The sequence below is a fragment of the Lycium barbarum genome, chromosome 9 (assembly GCF_019175385.1).
Source record: "Lycium barbarum isolate Lr01 chromosome 9, ASM1917538v2, whole genome shotgun sequence".
NCBI classification, from domain to species: domain Eukaryota; kingdom Viridiplantae; phylum Streptophyta; class Magnoliopsida; order Solanales; family Solanaceae; genus Lycium; species Lycium barbarum.
In genome coordinates, this window is record NC_083345.1 from 102,819,297 (window position 1) to 102,832,548 (window position 13,252).

The window sequence follows — 13,252 nt, forward strand, 5'->3', positions numbered from 1 at the left end:
CCTTTCAAATCACAAAAAACAAAAGACAATTAAAGACTTGCAGAGATATTACCGTTGAAATGTAAAAAAAGTGAAGAAGGAGTAACACCGTGTTTGGGGGGGATTAGGTGCAAACGAGTGTAAGCATTTAATGCTTAGCTCGATCCGGCTATACAAAGCCTGAAAAAACATCGTACATCTGCAACTTTGCCCAAAAAGGCACTGATGACGCGAGGAGAGAGAGGGAGAAAAGGGGCGGCGCTAGGGTTTGGGGAAAGGGAAAGGGACCCTAAGGGGGGTTTGGCAACTGAAAAATAGAAATGGGGCCTTAGCCCCTTTGCCTTAAGTTGCGAGTTGGGCCGGGTCTGGCCCTTGTTGGGCTGGACTCAACATATGATATATGCTTATGTTCATATATATATATATATATATATATATATATATTATACAGATGTATTATACACACATATATACTAACGTAGCAAAGAAAAGTAAGAAAAGAATTGATGGGTAAACAATTTAAGAGGTTGATTTACCAAATAAAGAATTGAAATTAATCAACCAATTAATTTAGAAGCAAGACTAATCTTTATAAAAATAAAAAATTTAAGAAATGGCCTTAATTGAGTTGAAGCATGAATTTGCTATTTCAATTGAGGCCCCATTTTGGCTAACTGACTGATTATTTCAATTGTAGCCGTAGTTAAACACATACTAGGCAATTTACAACCATAATCATAATTAATTTAGATAAATTAATTATAATTAGTTTGAAAACTTTCCTCATAAGTTAATTATGCAGAAAATTAAAAGTTTGGGGTAAAGTAATTACTTATTTTAATTACTCAATTTCCTTGAACTAGAATAGGGGTAAATATTTGCTAATTTAAACTCTGATATTTGCATAATTAAATAAATAGCTACTCCATATTATTTTAGTAAAATGCCTCATTAGTTATTTTGAAATAATTTCCAAGAGATTTGTTATAGAAATTATTTTACCAAACACTAAAGGTAAAACATTATATGCAACGTCTATATATAAAATCGTCTTTGATTTTTTTTTTTACATATTTATCACCCTATTTAATATTCAAGCACTTTGAGCTATTAAAATAAATTATGGGAGGTCAACAATTAGGTGTCAACATTTATCATCTATATACCTTTAGAATCCATGGGTGAATCGCATAAAAGCAACGACACGAAATTGGCTTAAAAAAGGGTGGGCATCCAGAAGAAAAGTGTAAAGTTCTAATCATTCTCATCTAAATCGATTGTAGAGTGACTGTTGAACCTCCGAAACCCCCGTTTGCTAGCTTTTAGCAGGAATTGAGGTATGTCTACTTTTTTAAAAAAAACATTTTGGATGTATGTCTATTTTTCGGAAATCTTCTTCGAAGTACGTTTAAGTTGTGAAAGCATGATTGATGTTTGAGAATTCTCATTTGATTGTTTGTACTAGTTAAAACCCTAGTTTGGTGGTTGTTCGTTGAATTTTTTTTCAAACTAAAAGATGATATTTTAAAAAGGTCATGCGCGTGTAGGGTCAAGCCCACATGGAACCTTATACGAATTATACCATCGTGATGAACATGTTTTGCCCTAATATGGATGATTAAACTCTTTTTTCTAAAGATTGGAACTTTAAACATGTTTTTCCTTTGGATGGATTTTCTTGAACTTGAAATTGAACAAGTGATTAGATAAGGTTTCTAAATTGATTGTGACTTGAAATGCCTCTATTGTGAGAAGATGACTTGAGACGTGAATTCGGCTATGATCCATTCTTGATGATTCAGTTAATATCCAATGACTTGTGTTTGGTTGTGTTTGGGCCTATATGGGCATGTTGTGCTAGTCAATAGGATGATTAGCCATTCTGGATCCTAACGTATTGCTTTTAAGCATTGTTGTGTCAGTCCAGAGGACGATTGACCTCTGAGGCGTGTAGCCCGGTGCATATTTTGTTGTGTCAATCCATAGGACGATTGACCTCTGAAGTGTGTAGCCCTGTGCATCTATTGTTGTGCTAGTCCAGAGGATGATTAGCCTCTGTGGGACAATAGTCCCATTGTATCAAATGATTGTTCACCTGTGAGTCAGCATGTGTTGATCTTTTGGTTGCCTGTGAGTGGCTTGTGATGCTTGTGAGTTCCTAATTAAAAGACTTAATATGATAAAGGGCTTGACAGATTGAAATTGATATATTTCTTGTCTATTTGGCTATTCACAAAAAGTTCTACTAAGGTTAATGACATTTTCTCTATCTCTTACTTTCAAACTCTTTTACTACAATTGATTAATGATATTTGCTCTATCTCTTACTTTCAAACTCTTTTACTACAATTGATTCACAAGTTTTGTTGTAACTATCTTATTTATTATTTATTAACTAGTGCCCCTTAGACAGTCACTGAGTACTCAGCACTCAGGCATACCATTGTTGTATTAGATGTTATATTACGTAAAGAAGAAGATCAGGTTCATGATATGCGGGCGGAGTAGGAGAACTTGCTTCTTTCCAGACTTATTGGTGAGCCCACATGCCTGATCGTGGACACCCCTAGATCTTAGTGTGTTGCTTTTAGTTTTCGGGTTGCGTCCCAAATTTAGTCTATTCATTTATTTATCTTAGAAACTCCATAGATAGTTGTCAGAATTGTGGGTAGATTGTTGAAGTCTCGTATGACTTGTTGGGGCGTTTTCCACGTTTATGATTAGTCATTTATATTAGACTTAGTTGATTTTATTTTTTTATAAGTGTGAGTATTTTTCCATTTAACCTTAATGACTTATTTAAGTAAATGTTAAAAGAGTGTTAAAAGAGATTAGACGTTTGTTGATTTTATAAGGTACTTCCAGTTTTGTTCATAGAATCGGATGCCTATTGCGTCCTGGGTGGGTTTTGGGGCGTGACAGTGTTGCTTGATCAGAATTTGGCTTTTGAGGAGCAACAGGTAGCTACTAGGATAAACAGGTTCGGAAGTTGAGATCAAAAGAAATAGCTTCAGTGAAAGTGCAATGAAGACTAAGACATCATCCAGTTCAGGAGGTTACTTAGAAGACTAAGTTAGATATACGATCTAGATATCCCGAGCTTTTTGAATATCCAGGTATCTTTCAATCTTTTACCGTTTGAGGACAAACGCTATTTTAAGTGGTATCTGATGTAATGACTTGCTTAGTCGTTTTGAGCTTTTTGTCTTATTACCCCCAAAATACCCTTTCCGAAGTTTCATTTTAGTATTTATGACTTGCGGGGATGGGTGATACAATTTCCGAGGCAATCGGGCGGTTTTTGAATTGGTTTTAGTGTAATTTGAGTTTTCTAAGTTAAGGAAATGAAGATGTTTCATCAAAATAAACATCGGGGTAAATGCGTGATTTTGGAGGTTTCATCGATTTCATTCAGTTTGGAATGTGATTTTTGACTTAATCGAGCCTTTAGTTCAGGTCTCAAGGCATTCGGGTGTGATTTGTGTATTTGGTTGGAAAGTTAGGATTTTGATGTTTTGGAGTTGACCTTGGTCAACACCGGGTCAAGATGACCTCTTTTTGGAATTTTGAGTGCAAGAACGAGTTGTAGCGTGTTTTAAGATTGAAATGTATATTTAGTTTATGTCTGGGGATTCAGAATGAGTTTTGGGTATTGGATCGGGAATTGGTGAAAACCAGAAAAAAATCGTGTTCAGCAGTTTTTTGATGTCATCGCAAATGCGATAACAATTCGCATTTGCGGGGTCTTGTTCGCATTTGCAAAAGATGCGTTGGGTTGGGGCTGTCCGCATTTGCAAAAAAAATGGGTTGGGTTAGGGCTATCCGCATTTGCATGGTGTTGCTTGCGAATACGAAGCTCGTTTTTGTGAGCCAGGGGTTGAATTTGCAAAGACCCCTGGCAGTATTAAAATCCAAGTTTCGTGAAAAACACTTCATCCTTCCATATTTTGCGTTCTAGACTTTGGATTTGAGAGATTTCAAAGGCCTTCTTCCAGATTCAACTTGGAGAAGGATGGGGGTGGTGGTAAGGATCTGACCTTAATCTAGTCATTTCCCTATGTTTCCATCCATTAATTAGAAGTTTCTTCCATAATTTCAACTTACAATCTAGGGTTTTCCATAAGAAAGGAGTCTTATTGACATTTATGAAATTGAGGATCCATTTTTGTTAGAACATCATGATCTTTAGGATATGAATTATCTATACTATGGGTAAGATGAATTTATGCTTAAATACCAGTTTTGCCCTTGTAGGTTCGGGATTACATTTTAGGGTTCATTTTTTGGTTCCGAACTAAATTATAGCAATATGGGTGTTGTTGGATTCGTTTAACCTCGTAGAGTACTGATTTGATCATATTGAACTCGATTTCACAATAAAACTACCATTTTGACTTTTAGGGTTTGGGACGGGGTTTTGAATTGACTTTTAGGGTTTGGGACGGGGTTTTGAGTTGACTTTTGGACTAGAATCATTTATATGGTAATATAGGTATCGTTAGACTCGTATTCTTATGTAGATACTGTATTTGAACATATTGGGTTGTTTCAGAAGCTCAGAGTAAGGGGAACGCCGCAGAGTGATACTTCGGCTTCGGATTCAAGCAAGTTGAGACTTACTAGACCCTTTATGTTATGTGCTAGTTAATATAATTAAGAGGCGTCATGGAGAATTGACGGTCCCGTACTCATGAGGTAACGAGCACTTGTGCGGGTACCAATGTAACTGTATGGGTAACTAAAAGATGAAATACATATGCAAAGTGATGGTGATTATGTGTTTAGCCTTCGGGCTAGGAAGATGGTGGATAAATCCATTAGGTTGGTATAATTGCTGCTTTTTTCGACTATGATGGCCACAATTGATTGACTACTTGAGAACATTGACTTGATTTGCATTCATCACTCCATATCTAGTCTAAACTATGAAAAGGACATATATACTTGATATTGACTTGATTTTGCGTATTTTGTGCAGTTGCATCGTATCCGCATATCCATTCACATTTTCATGATATTATTGGAATTTAATTGATGAAATGCATAGTAGGGGCCTGGGAGGCCGGATACTGGATATGGTACATGGACCGAGTGATGATGATATTATAGCCAAAGGGTTGAGACCCGATGTGATCTGGGGGATCTGGTATTTCGAGTGGGTATATGGACCTCATGAGTGCCCCATGGGTCATGTGAAACCTACTGTAGGAGTGTGTGTATACCGGTGCATATGGTCATTGCATTTCATATTATTCACTCGCATTTCATGAATTCTTTCACATCCCATACTTGTTTGACTTGATTTCATGCCATATGTGCGTTAAAGGATATAAAGATGGGATATTTATGCTTATGCTAGACATAATTGATATAAAGATGGGATCTTTACACTTATTCTTGACTTAAAATGATGGAAAGTTTGAACCTTCACAATTATGCTTGAAAAGGAGTGGACTTTATGATTCAATTGTAATGCGAGGCTCTTATTTACTTATTGAACACTTATAAACTATGAACTTGAGACTAACTAAGTAACAAGAGGAATATCGGAAGTACCACCCTCGTCATCAATATAGTTTAGGAACGGTCAACGATATTGCTGGGTACGCGTGCTTCCCGTACTCACTCTATACTTGCTGCACTTTTTGGTGTGTCGATACGGATCCGGACGTGAGTTGTGGCATGTAGATAGTTTGAGCGTTTCTCGGAGCTTCAGAGTGAGCCGATGATGGTCCCATGGCACTAGACTCCTCCTTATTTTACATTTTGTCTTTCACTATCCCAAATAGTGTTTATGTATTATTCAAACTTGTATTCGGATTTAGTAGATCTATACTTGTTAATTTCAGGTTTTGGGGGACGTATTGACTTAGACTATTTTATGTCCTTATTATTAGACCTATTATGAGACTTATTATGGTTGTTCTTATTTAATTATGTAATTTATTTACGTTTCGCGTCTTAGTCACAATTTGAGGATTTTGGGTTGTGACAGCGAAGCAGGCTGCGTGTTGTTCTCTAGATAGCGAAAGTCAAGTAGGAGAAAGCATCACTAGCTCACGCTCTGAATCTAATAGCATGGGGCGCTTGGAATCCCGTGTAAATCAGCAAGGACCAGTTTGCTAGGCTAAGTACTGCTGGGTGATCGATGGCGAAGTAATACTGTGAGGGAAGGGTGAAAAACCCCCCATTGGGGAGTGAAATAGAACGTGAAACTGTAAACTCCCCCAAGTAGTGGGAAGAGCTAGGGACCTGACCACGTGCTTGCTGAATTTATTAATAATTTATGAAAATTGTTGCTTTATTGTTTCTCTTTTGAACACCTTATTAGAGTGTGATTAAGTATAATAATTGTTTGACTTTATAAAGAAAGTAAATGTTTAACAATAATATATATTTGTGATGATATTGAAATTTGTATTATTATATTTAATTTCTTAAATATATTCTTAGAAAACATACTTACGTAGATCCCCAATAAGAAAATTCTCAGATAAATCTCCAAGAAAAAATTTCAGCTAAAATTGCACCAATAATATTCCCAACTAAATCCTCAAGTATGCAAATCCCCAAGTAAACTCCTAGAAGAAATTTCCAGCTAAATTTGCATAACCAGAATCCTCAAGTAATACCCCTGGTAGGAATTTATTTCAAGGTAAAATCTGTAGGTAAATATCTCTAACTAAATTCGCAGGGAGCTTTGTCTGAAATTTTCTTGTGAATTCTCAAGGCAATTTCTCATGGTTCATTACATGCGAATTTACCTATGAAAACAGTACTAGCAAATTAATTTTCCCATATAATTTTGTGTAAAATGAGCAAAATTTACCTACAGATTTCTTAGGCAAATAATTTTTACATGAAAAATATTACAAAATATAAAAAAATTATATTTCCTCATAAAAATATGTAGGAAATATCCGCTGAGAAAATTTTCAGATAAAATCTCAGGTAATTTACACTTTGTATAACTAATGTCGCGGAATGATTCTCAATAGTAACGTGAAAATAGCGTGAGCGAAAATGCTGGATGGATTCAACTGGTACAAGCGGTTCTGTTATGCATTCATCTATTCTTAATCCCATCCAAAGTGTTGAAGACATTTGAAGCATACTGCCGAAGTTATGCATGGTCAGGAGAAAATGTTATTACAAAAATAGCCCTGGTCGCATGGGAGAAGATGTGCACACCAAAAAGCATAGAGGGACTGAACTTGATAGATCTCAAGATGTGAAATGTAGCTGCAACTGCTAAGAATCATTGGGACTTGTCTCATAAACTGGAACTCTGGATCAAATGGATCCATGCTTTTTACACAAAAGGGCAACCTCTAGATAGTATGGCCATCCCCAAACAGGCCTCTTGGATGACAAGAAAGATTATTAAAGCTAGAAATATGATAAATTAGAGTCAACTGGAGTTTAAAACTGCTAAGAGCATGATCAGACAAATCCAAATCCAACTTCTTGGACATCAGGCTATATTTCCTTGGAAATATTTAATGTTCAGGAATGAAGCTAGTGCTAAAGCTAAATTCACCATGTGGCAACACTTCCCGGAAAGGATGCATACAAGTGATGGATTGGATAAATGGGGGATGACAGTCGATACAACATGTGTATTGTGCCAAATGCAGCCAGAGAGTAAGAATCACCTGTTTGCAGAGTGTCTACGTACTGAAGGAGTACGGGATAGACTGCTGCAGTGGATGAAGAGGCAACTAGTCAACTACATAAGGCCACTTCAAGGGCTCAACACTTCCTATGGATAATTTGCAATGCTAGGGGGAAGTCACAAGTTTCTTTAATGTTCAAATGGTATATGTTGAAGTCATTCATGGGATCATGACTGAGAGAAATCCGCGTATACTTGAGAAGAAGAGCAGGAGTATAGTTGTCATTACCAGACTTGTAGCTTGTACATGCAATATCAGAACAAAGTCTAGGACCAGTAGACTACTACAGAGACGGAACTTCTGATTGGTTATTGTTACAGTAGTATATATATATATTTTTTAATGTAAATGGTCTTCTGGGCAAGTGAATATCTCCCTAGATGGTATAGACTCGGCCTAGAAGGATTTTTCTAACAAGAATTTCGTGTTTTTTTGCGCCTAACATGTACTGAGTGTGATTGAAAGACTCCTAGTGAGGCAACAGATGTGATATGTATCTGCTGTGGAATTGTAATTTCTGCACTTGGTGATTAATATAACCATTTATTTACAAAAAAAAAAAAAAAAGAATTACAATAACTCAATTAAAATGCTATTGAAGAAAAAATTTAACTAGTAGACAAAAAGATAGCATATTCACTACTAAAAAAACTGTCAAAATCAAGCTCCAAATTCTGACCTGAAAAGAAGTCGTAAAATATCAACCTCAAAGGTCGGTGTTTGCAACAAAAAAGTATTCTTAAAGAAATCAACTTCTAGAGGTTGATTTTTTAAAACTAAAAAAAATATTTTTTCCTTTCTTAAAAGAAACAGACATCTCGAGATCTTTTTTTTCGCGAAAAGATGAATTGGAAAGGCATAAATAAAAGAAATCAATGTCTTAAACCAACAAGCACCAATGATCTAATGGTAGAAATGTATCCTGCCACAATCATGACAAGGTTTCAATTCCCGGATGATGCATTTCATAATTGTGTAATTTTAAAACCGACCTCAGGAGGTCGCAAATTTTCAAAAAAAAGAAAAATTTTAAAAACTTGTCCTCATGAGGTCGATATTTTTTGACTTTCTAAGGTCGTTCCTAATACCAACCAAGTTTTACCGACATACCGCTGAAGTTGATTTTTGGGTCGGTTTTTCTCGAAAACCAACGTCCTGAGGTTGATTTTTGACGTGGAGTTTGACAGTTTAGACCCTGAAATCAATCCTTCCATAAAATAATATTGTGAAAAAAATTTAATCGCATTCAGAATATATTTGAAGCTCCTAATCAACGATCACATAGAGGGACCTGGTTCTTCGGTTCTTCGGTATCTGTTTGACAAGTCATTTGGACAATTTATTGGTACAACAAATATATATTCAAGTGACCCTCTTGATGAGCTACTTATTAATCATCTAAATCAATTTTAGCTTAGTTGAACACATATGTTACTTCTTTTTTAAGGTTTTGGCACTTGGACAATATTTGGTTCAATTTTGAAGAAAGAAATATCTGAAGTTGAAGTTGAAAAAGAAAATTTGAAAGTTGAAATTCCCTTGATTTTTTTTTAATGTTTTGCGAACCAATAGTTCATGTGTAATTAATAATCTTCAAATCAGTGTTTCAAACTTCAAATTGTCAATTTTAAGTTAAATTTGATGTAATGAATCAGTTGTAAAACAACCACTTACTAAAAGAAATTCAAATATTTTTAATTATATTCATAACGGCAACTATACACTAACAGCAAAGACTTGGTGATTAATGGCTGAAGAAGCTTGGAGAATTTGCTATTAGGGTACCATTAATCATGCATCTTAGTGCATTGCGCTGCTCTTTTTTGTGGATATGGTATATTTTAACAATTATCATGGTTAAACGTCTAAGTGAATAATTGTTGGGATATATATTATTAACCATGTGTTTGGATATAGTATTTATTATAGAATAATTGTTTAATCAATTTTTAACACCGATTTAAATAGATCGTGTATTCGTATATGTGTCCTTTACTTATACTGTAGATGATTTAATGTATAAAATTTAGCTTATAGACAAAAGATTAAATCATCGGTTCTTATAAGTATAAAGTATATGTTCACAATCTAAGATGGAAATCGGACAAAGCCATCGGTTTAATTGTAGCACAAGATTATATATAATTTATCTTGATTATGGGAGTGGCCTTATTCCAACTTCTTGAGCTAGTAAATTTTGTATGTATTGAACGGACCAAGTAGAGATAAGTGTTTATACTAAACATATAAAACAACCTGTCTAGCTCATTAAATGTACTTATACTCTTAATCTTGATATGATTATTATGATCAATGAGATTTAATCACTATTTTGATTTATCAAAAGGTACGACTCAATTGTGGGTCAACGTATTCCTGATAAGTTGGATAGTGGCAGATAACATTTATGAAATAATAATTAGTTGATACAATCCATGTCTCGACTTTAGGTTGTTCTTTCGGATTAAAACGTGTATTAATTATGTCAATTTTATTTATGTCAATTCTGGAACATGATTACACATGATGATTCAACATTAATTGATATATGATAAGCATATAGATAAGTTTTGTTTTTCCTTAAATCGCCTAAATCAATTATTTTTCGAATTTGGTCATAAATTTGGAGATCAGTAATTCGAACTCTAATTGATCTGAAATTCAGTTAGTCCATAGGAAACGGCCCGGTAAGAAATACTCACCAATATGCAGTGAATGATTTCATTTTTTGGCGATTTGAAGTTGTTTAGATGGCGTTTTGGGCATTTTTGTATTTTCTGAAAATTAAATTTTTAGAAAAAAATAACTCGGCGATGATCTGATAGTGATAGAGATTAGTTTCTATGATTTTCATGACTAAATACTAGTGCAACAGTAAGTTTATGTGTTGACTTTAGGTCTTCCTCCATATCGGATAGATTTATTATGAGTTGTCACTAGGTATAATAACTAGTTATTGATGACTTGTATTAACTCTCCATCTGAGTTACATGTTCGATCAATGGAACTAGAGATAATATAATGATACACTTGGCCTAAATTAACAGTATACTCTCCACCTGGGTTAGCTCTGGTTTAAATTTATTAGAGTGAATATCTGACATCATATATGTGTTATATCCCGTATTTTTGCACATTCGGAAAATTCGAAATAAGTTTGATTTGTAAGCAATAAGGCCATATTTGATTTTTATTAAATATATATATGTGTTGTTTATGAAAAATGTTGATGCGGAAATATGGAGGAAGGCCAAGGGCAAAATTGGGAATTTTGAAAATTTGCTTTGGGAATTTCAAAAATTAGCCACAACTAATTGTGCTACAAAAAAAATAAGAAAAAGAGGCCCAAAGTGGATGGGTGGCCGGCCAAGCCCATGCCCAAAAGGAAAATAATACATGTGATAAATTAAATAAAAAGGGGTCCTTATCATAGAACCTTCAAGAGAAAATTGAGAAGGAGAAAAACAAAAAGAAGAAGAGCAAAAGAGAAGGCCATTCGGCCATGGAGAAAAAAATTTGACCCTTTGAAATCTTGTCCCAAAAATTATTTTCTTGTGGTATTCCTACTAATTCAAGAGTCCTCTACAACGTGGTGTAATTGTTTCGAAAGATAGGACACTTGTTTCGTCGATTTAGCATATTTGTCAAGTGAAGAAGCTAGGAAGAAAAGGTAAGATTTAATCCCTTTTTATATGTTATGAAGGTTTTGTTTATGTTATAGAATGTAGAAAGGGTTAAAATTCATGGAAATATGGGAGTTGCATGAATGTATATATATATGTATATAGCCGTGTGCATGTGTTGTTGTGTAGACAAAGATGAGTTAGTTTTATGTAGTATTCTAGTTGTAGTTGTTGTGAATTCTATATTGGGAATGAAAGCTTAATGGTTTGGTTGGAGTTGGAAATATTGGAAGGTGGCCGAACACATATATATGTGTAGTGTGACATATGAACTAAGTTCTATGTAATGGTTTAATTGTTGTTGATATGCATTCTAAGATGCAAATGAGAATATAATGATGTTAATGAAGTTACAATCTTGTTTTGGGAAGTGTTGTGAAAGCTAATGTAACTTGTATGTGGTCTTTTGCATTGATGGGAGGTGGTGTGATTAGTATGTGAAAGATAATGTAAATCATGAAACTAGAAGATGAAAATGTGTTGTGAATGAATATGTCGAAGATTGAAGGTTTTGGGCGAATTATGGTTTTTGGTGGAACTTTTGTACATTTTGTAGGATAATGTGAAATGCTTCCGAATCGTATTTAAATGGTCTGAAATTAGTAAATGAATATGGAAATGTTGATATTAGTTTGAAAGTGTGGAGTTAGATTGGAAGTTGTCGCACTATGTAGAAGAGAAGACTATTCATGTTAGAATGCGTTTTAATTCGATTGTTGATGTTGTTGGTGTTGTTGTGGGTGTTGTTGTTGACATTTTGGCCGAGTTAAATTCTCGGGGATGTTGAATTTATAGGGGAAATGCTGCCAAATTTCTGTAGACAAGTATGGATTTAAAATTGAATTCCTAAAGGCTTACAATTAATATTTGGTAATTGTGACCAATTGTAGATCTTGGAGGAAACGGGATTTGAGTTCGGACAAGCGTAAGAAGCGAATAAGGTATGTAAGGCTTTGTTTTTCCTTCTTTTGGCATGTCTTAGACATATTAGGTTTGAATACCAGCCTCGGGGACGATTCTATTCTTAGAAATCCGAGTTTGAATTTGACCCCTTTTTTTCATTCAATAGAATTGAACTAAGTTCTGCATGCCTTGTTGAAACACTTGCCTAAACATCTATAATTTTCCCAAATGGAACCGGATTACACTAAAACGTTTATAATTGGCTTCATAATGTTTTATGTATGTAATTTGTGTGTGCCACCTCATTTGACCCGAGGTGGGCCCACTTTTTCCAATTCCCCTCCTATTGTGCTATTGATTTGTTTTCAAGCAATATTTAAAAGAAATGTTCTAACTACTCTTCTCACTACTAAACGACAACTGTTTTTAATATTCTATTGAGCCTCATAAACTATTCTGGAACATGGAAACGATCTAAAAAAAAGGTATTTGGTATGATAATACATCCGGTTGTCCCATCGAGCCTCTGATATGTTTGATGCGTGTATAAGATTCCAAGTTCCGTTTGATTCGATTCATAATGACATCCAAAAGGATTGTGACATAATAATGGTTTCTGAAATGCTTATTGGAAGTTCTGTACTTCGAAAGCTCGTAACTTCCGTATACTAATTCCGATCGACCAAAAACTTATTTCTGAGTCTCCAGATGTCGATAAATATGTTTGTATATAAGTATGTTCGTATCTTGGGTGTTGATTTACGTGTATGTGGTTTCGCACTACTCTGTTCGTGCAAGTCTTGATATGTCTATTCACTGAGCCCGGGCCAGGATATGTTATCGTGCGTAATCCTCTGCATTGTTCACCGAGTTCCTCGATAGAGGGCCGGGTACGGTATATGTATATGATGATATGATTATGGCACCGAGTCCCTTAATGGGCCGGGTACGGTATATGTGCACATGATTCCATTTACCGAGTCCCTTAATGGGCCGGGTACGATATGACTT